Raw genomic sequence first — 6,503 nt, 5'->3', positions numbered from 1 at the left:
ATCTAACTAAATCAAACTCCACCCATCACCCAGCCAGATAATAATTTATGCCCTTTGGTCTAAAATTCAGTCATGTTACGATAAAATAATCGATCATCCTATCTATAGATACCTATGACGTTGTGTAAATTTGAATATACAAATATACCTACCTACATCATAAGTGGTACAGATAGAGGAAGGACTTCTGGCATTTCGGCCACGACGAAATCAATTTGTAATTTGTTATATTATAGTAACGATACCAACACCTAAATGATTCACCTGCACGGCCAGAAGAATCGGACACCATTCTACAATATTCTACATGACTCAGTACCTACCTACCTGCACAGTGTGCATACCTAACCTATATTCGCCTAATATGGAGTCTTCGCCACTGATATAGCTATATAGTATATGGTAATAAACCGTACATTTGTTATCAATTAATACACCAACCCTAAAACCTGGTGGCTTTCTGCCATACTGAAAGTCACACAAAAGAGGGAGATTACAGTAGTTTTTATCTTTACTCTACTTCTACCCGTAGCTTAGGTATTCCAGTATGTCAATGTCCCCACATCCTGAAGCGGGCCCTCAGGCCGAGATCTTTGGCGGGACCTTTACCGATCGATAAGATTAAGGGTAAGGTGATGTTATACAGTAGTGTTTAGTACAGTTATAAGTTATAGTACATTAATTGAAATTAGCATGAATAATTAATAATAATTCAAATTACTAATAAATTATAGTAGGCACTCTTCATCAGTGTCATTCTTCGGTGAATTTACGAGATGGTGCACGTTCAAAATATTCTGCAAAATGATGAAACCATAGACCAAATTTTCGCCGCGACAGCGTGACACTAGGCGACATGCACCTCGATGTGGGTTGCACTTTACTTAAAATAGAATTTTACACTTGAACTCTCTTTTAATTACATCAATCATCATATCACATTTAATTGTATCGCACAGCCACATATTTGTAATGTTTATATTATTGTGAAGTAAAATAGCGCTGCAGCAAAGTTGTGCAGTGTGTTCTCACTTTAACTGATCGAGTCGCCACGCCGGCCCCCTTTAAACCCAGCCCCCAGGCTAGAGCCTTGTCAGCCCCCCTTATGGGGGCCATGTTAAGTATGTTACAGTTAACGATTACTAAATATATTATATACCTAAGTATGTGCAGGGAGGTCAGGCAGGAACACACATAAAAATACTTACTTTTGTATGTAAGTAGGTATACTTATTACGTACCTACCTACCTGTTGAAATATAATTACATAAATTTATTTATGATTAATTATAAAAGCTTCCAAAATAACATCAATTCAAATTAATATGAAGAGGTACCTAGGTATATTGGTATACAACGATATCATACTCTCAGACGATGAGCTAGTATGCACTAGGTACCTCTATGAACACATTTTTTTGCAATATGTTGTTGTATATAGATACCTATAAGTATATGTACCATTTATCTTATACTTAGTACCTACCTACCCATAAGTGAACATCTTTTTTAGCAATCCTATAAGTCGTGTTCACACGATTCGAATATTTGCGGTTACAAGGTCGTTGGCCTTTTAAAATTAGCTAGGTACCTACATACCTACTTACATTTTTCGATGTGTGTATTCCATATGGCAACATTGCGTATTATTATTATTGAGGAAGATTACTTAATGAAATATTGCGTGATGATACGCGATCATCGAATCAAATCAATCCGACATTTTTTTGAGAGCGATCAATCGTTCATATCACGCAACACGGACGCTGGCAACCAGTTGCTCTACAACTGTGAGACCATTTTTATTTGTTTCTAAACATTAAATGAAGTACAGTGTAAAGTACCTACATACATTCCTTCTAGTACTAGTGAGGTGAAAAACACAAAAGTAGTTTATTTAATTTTAAGCTAATGAATTGAAAGCAGCTTGTCTAAATTCGGTGTTGATTCACCACAGTTAACAAAAATCACACTGTCAAAACTACTACACAACTACACTATTGAGGCACCAGTAAAATCTCAATAGGTAGGTACCTACACCAAAAACTTGTCATTTTTAATAACTGTATAGGTAGGTATATACCAGGGGTGGCCACACTTTTGTTTTCTGGGATCGACTAGTTGAAAAAATTATTTGTGGCGATCGACTGATATCACTTGTAATTATATCATGCGAGAACAATAAAACCCCATTTTTTTTATAATTCAAACATGTATTTTGAAAACAGATATTTTATACATATAAAAAATAACGATACAGAAACATCGAATTAACGACAATAATACAGGTAGGTACTTAAGTAATATTATTATGTCTTTCACTTCTAAAAAAATTAAGTAGGTAGGTACATATTAACTGTAATTTCGTCATAATTACACAATTTACCTTTATATCGAATATTAGAAATTTTGTAGTAGCCAAGATGCAACCCTTCGCCAGGAAACATACTTAAAATAAATTCTATACATTATGAATTATCATTTAATTACATCAATAATCATATCACATCAAATTGCATCACACATGTATTTTAAAATTGAAATATCCCTTGAGGAAAATAGCGCCGCATACATAATATAAGAGAAAAGGTAGTTTAAAACTTCAGTTATCATTTCACTAAAACCAAAAACACTGTCTTATTACTTAGCAGGGCAGTACCTATAGGTGTCTAAGGAGGTCCCTATTATTCCACATAATCGGCTAAATATGTAGATTTTTATTGATGATTGTGATTGTGGTTATACCTAATAATAAAAGTTATTAGCTATACCTAAACACAATCAAATTCAACTAAGCATTTCAATACATAGGTACCTACCACTTTTTGAATGAAACTACTAAAAAATATAGTATCTACCTACCTAATTGTTAAATATTAGGTATAGATACAATATAACATTTACTGTCACTGGTGTAATTACTCACCTATCGGGTATTATTTAGGTACCTACCTATGCAAATGAACATTTTTTATAAACGAGCTTAGGTACCTACCTACTACTACCTCCTATATATTTAATTATATGAACTTGACTAACGCGAGAAAAATAGGTATCCTAAGTAGATAGACATCTATTATGAATAGTTATAGGTACGAGTGGACGAGCTGTTTTATGGGTCTACCAGAATAAACATAGCACATTCATTATAATACTAGATATACCTAGGTATAGGTACATACCTATAAGTTGTAAGACTCAAGACGAAATTTATCAAACCATAAATTAAAAATTTACACACTTACTTTTTCAATATATATCTACTATTGTTTTCATAATTCTACTATGGCGCCTATTTATTGTATGTAAGTTACATAAAAGAAAACTGATCAAATGATCATTTCTACTATTCTTTTTTTATATCGTACCGACCAACTTATAGGTATTTGGCAGTGGCGAAGGGTAGAGGTAGGCTGTTAAGAACCGACATATATAGGGCACACTAAACTTTGTCAGTCAAACGTAGGTACAATGTGTAGATTCTGTTAAGGTTAGTTTTTTTTAATTCAATTTTAAACCCTGCCTAATCCATGCCATAGTAGATAATAGTTAAAAATTATTCGTTTATCAATAAAATATTTAAAATTATGCCATGAAACCTTACTTCATTTTAGATATTTTATAGATAAAAGAATATTTTTTATCGATTATGATTTGGTTTAGGCAGGGCACAATGATTTTGAAAACACTAACCAAGGCCATCTGTAGGTAACAGGTACCTACCTATGTATTCTTAATTCAACGAAAACAAATAAGCATGACTGAAAAAGTGTGTGGGTGGGGCGCTATTTTTGCCGGGTCACCCATAGCAAACTATGGTTTGGTTTAGGCAGGGTTTAATTTAATAACCAGCACGATTTGCAAATTGTACCTATTCTTAGTACCTACCTAATAAATAAATAGGTATGACTGACAAAGTTTGGTGTGCATTATTTATGTCGAATTTTAACAGCCTACCTCCACCCCTCGCCATTGGTATTTGGGGATGTTGAAATCTAAAATGAATTAAAACAACATAGGGTAGTTTCGTAGAAACGAGGATAAGGTATAAGTTTCTACCTAACTTATTTTATATGTTTTGTTTATTTTAAGCAAAATTTAATTTTCCCAAATAGATATGTAACCGTGGGTATCTAATATCTACCTATTTATGCTAAATAGATATATTCATCTACTTTTCTACTAGGTCGTAGGTATTCAAAATAACTATAAAAAACAATTGGAAGGCACCGCCATCTTTAGATTAATAAAGCCTGAGCATAACTTTTTGCACAACCAACGAGTGGTCCACTTTTCAGCTGTCAAATTCAGATCCCAGATTGCTTGACATATTGATTCGCCCTTTCTCGATTCAAATTGAATTGTAAAAAAATTCTCAAATCAAATATATTAACTATCAGTGTTATTTCTAAATAATATACATTCCTGTTATTCATCAGTTGTCAAAGTCAGACTAGTCCTTCACACAAAAACGGTGGTAAAATCGACTTCCAAAAAATATGTAGCATTGATCTATGCATTACATTTGTAGAAGGTGTGTTAATGCTAGTGTATTATTTATCATGTAACTCATCTATCCAAATTAATTCCCTGTGTGAACACGATAGACGCGTCAGTATGAGCACTCTATAGAACACTGACAGGTTATCCATAGACAACGACGGGAGGAGCGAAAGAAGTAGGACCAATCGTTGTGAATGTATCGGCTTTCTACTTGAGTAGGGAATGAGTAAGGACTTCATAGGTAGGTACCTACTTCTATCTCGTTTACCAAGATGTGTGTACATGTTATGGAGTAGTGAATAGTATAATGAGTGCCTAGCGACATTTAGTACCGAAGTACCTACGAAACATGCAGTATACTTAATACTTCATAAGTAGGTACCTAGATACTTCTGTAGTTTACAGATCATTTAAAATATTAATTTATTTATTTTGTATTCAAAGATATAGGTAAGTACCTATCCTGTTCTATTTATAAGTAGGTATTAGGGTCCGTTGAAAGCTTTCTTATTGTTATTAAGCTTTTAATGATTATCGATAAATACCCACCTAGGTACAGGTACCAGTGGCGAAGGGTGGGGGTAGGCTGTTAAGATACGACATAGGTACCTAAATAGTGCACACTAAACTTTTTCAGTGATACGTATTTGTTGTCATTGAATTAAGACTACACTTATTTACTGATGGCGTTCGTAAGTTTTTAAAATTTAATTAAACCCCGCGAAACCAAGCCATAATAGATAAAGGTCAAAAAATATTCATCTAGGTACCTACCTATAAAATATCTTAAATTATGTCATTAAATCATATCTAATTTTGAATATTTTATAGATAGAATAATATTTTTATTTATTATGGCTTGGTTTTGGCAGGGATTATGTAATGTATTTTAAAAAACTAACCAGCAAAATGCGTATCTAATATGTATTCTTACCTAATTCAAAGAAAGCAAACAAGTGTGAATGAAAAAATGTGCACTATTATGGTTTGGTTTAGGCAGGGTTTAACTGATTTTTAAAAACTAATCAACACCATCTACATTCAATAAAAACAACTAAGTAGGTATGACTGAGATAGTTTTATGTGCACTATTTATGTCGGATCTTAACAGCCTACCTCCACCTCTGGCGACTGCCAGGCACCTACCCAGTTTGATAAGTTCGAGAGAACTTAGATAGGTAATATTGTTGTTTTATTATTAGGTACTTACTTAATTATTATTTAGGTTGGTACTTCATTGTTTCGAATATAGGTATTTACCTATACTGAAATAGGGTAATTAAGAACCTACCTACATATTTATCTGCTTCCACTTTTTAGATGCAAAGCTCGTGACAAAACAATGTCATGAAAATAAATTTGGAATTTTTCTATTAGACGTCAAAAATGTTTACCCATTTGAGAAAATAAATGCACCGTATGGTTGGTGCAGTTGCTTTGAAAAAAAGCTCTCGCTGGTTGAAATCTATTTTTGTAAAATTAGTCAATTTCACGCTCAAATTTAAATGTTTATTTATCTACCAGAAACAGAGATTTGTGATTTAGTGCACGAACACTCGGTATTTATTTAAAACGTGTGAGATTTTTTTTATATTGTTCTTGTTTATATCACCATATAAGTTGGAATCTACATCAGTACCCAGGCAACCCATCTAGGTAGGAATATGTTCCATACATCGGTATTGGTGGTAGGTACCTACCCACCTTCCAACAAGTGTATATTACCTAATTAAATACCTGCATACCTACTTAGGTAAATCTATTTTTTAATACTTAGGTACCTACATATCTATAACTATACAAGTAGGTAGAGGTACCTACCTATTTATTCACCCATTATTTTTTGTTGCCATTTTCTATAAGTAGGTAGTTAGGTATGTACTTACCAATTACCATTGAACATTGACCCATATGAAATAAAACAATAATTTTATTATTTATCTTGTCGTTCTTTCGTTTACTTATTAAATGATTTTATTCGTGAGGGAAGTGCTTTTCTT

This window comes from Rhyacophila brunnea, unplaced genomic scaffold (assembly GCF_057557595.1).
Source record: "Rhyacophila brunnea isolate RB1 unplaced genomic scaffold, BYU_Rbru_1.0 scaffold_5, whole genome shotgun sequence".
NCBI lineage: Eukaryota > Metazoa > Arthropoda > Insecta > Trichoptera > Rhyacophilidae > Rhyacophila > Rhyacophila brunnea.
The sequence above is the reverse complement of the archived record's forward strand: the minus strand, read 5'-3'. Positions refer to the sequence as shown.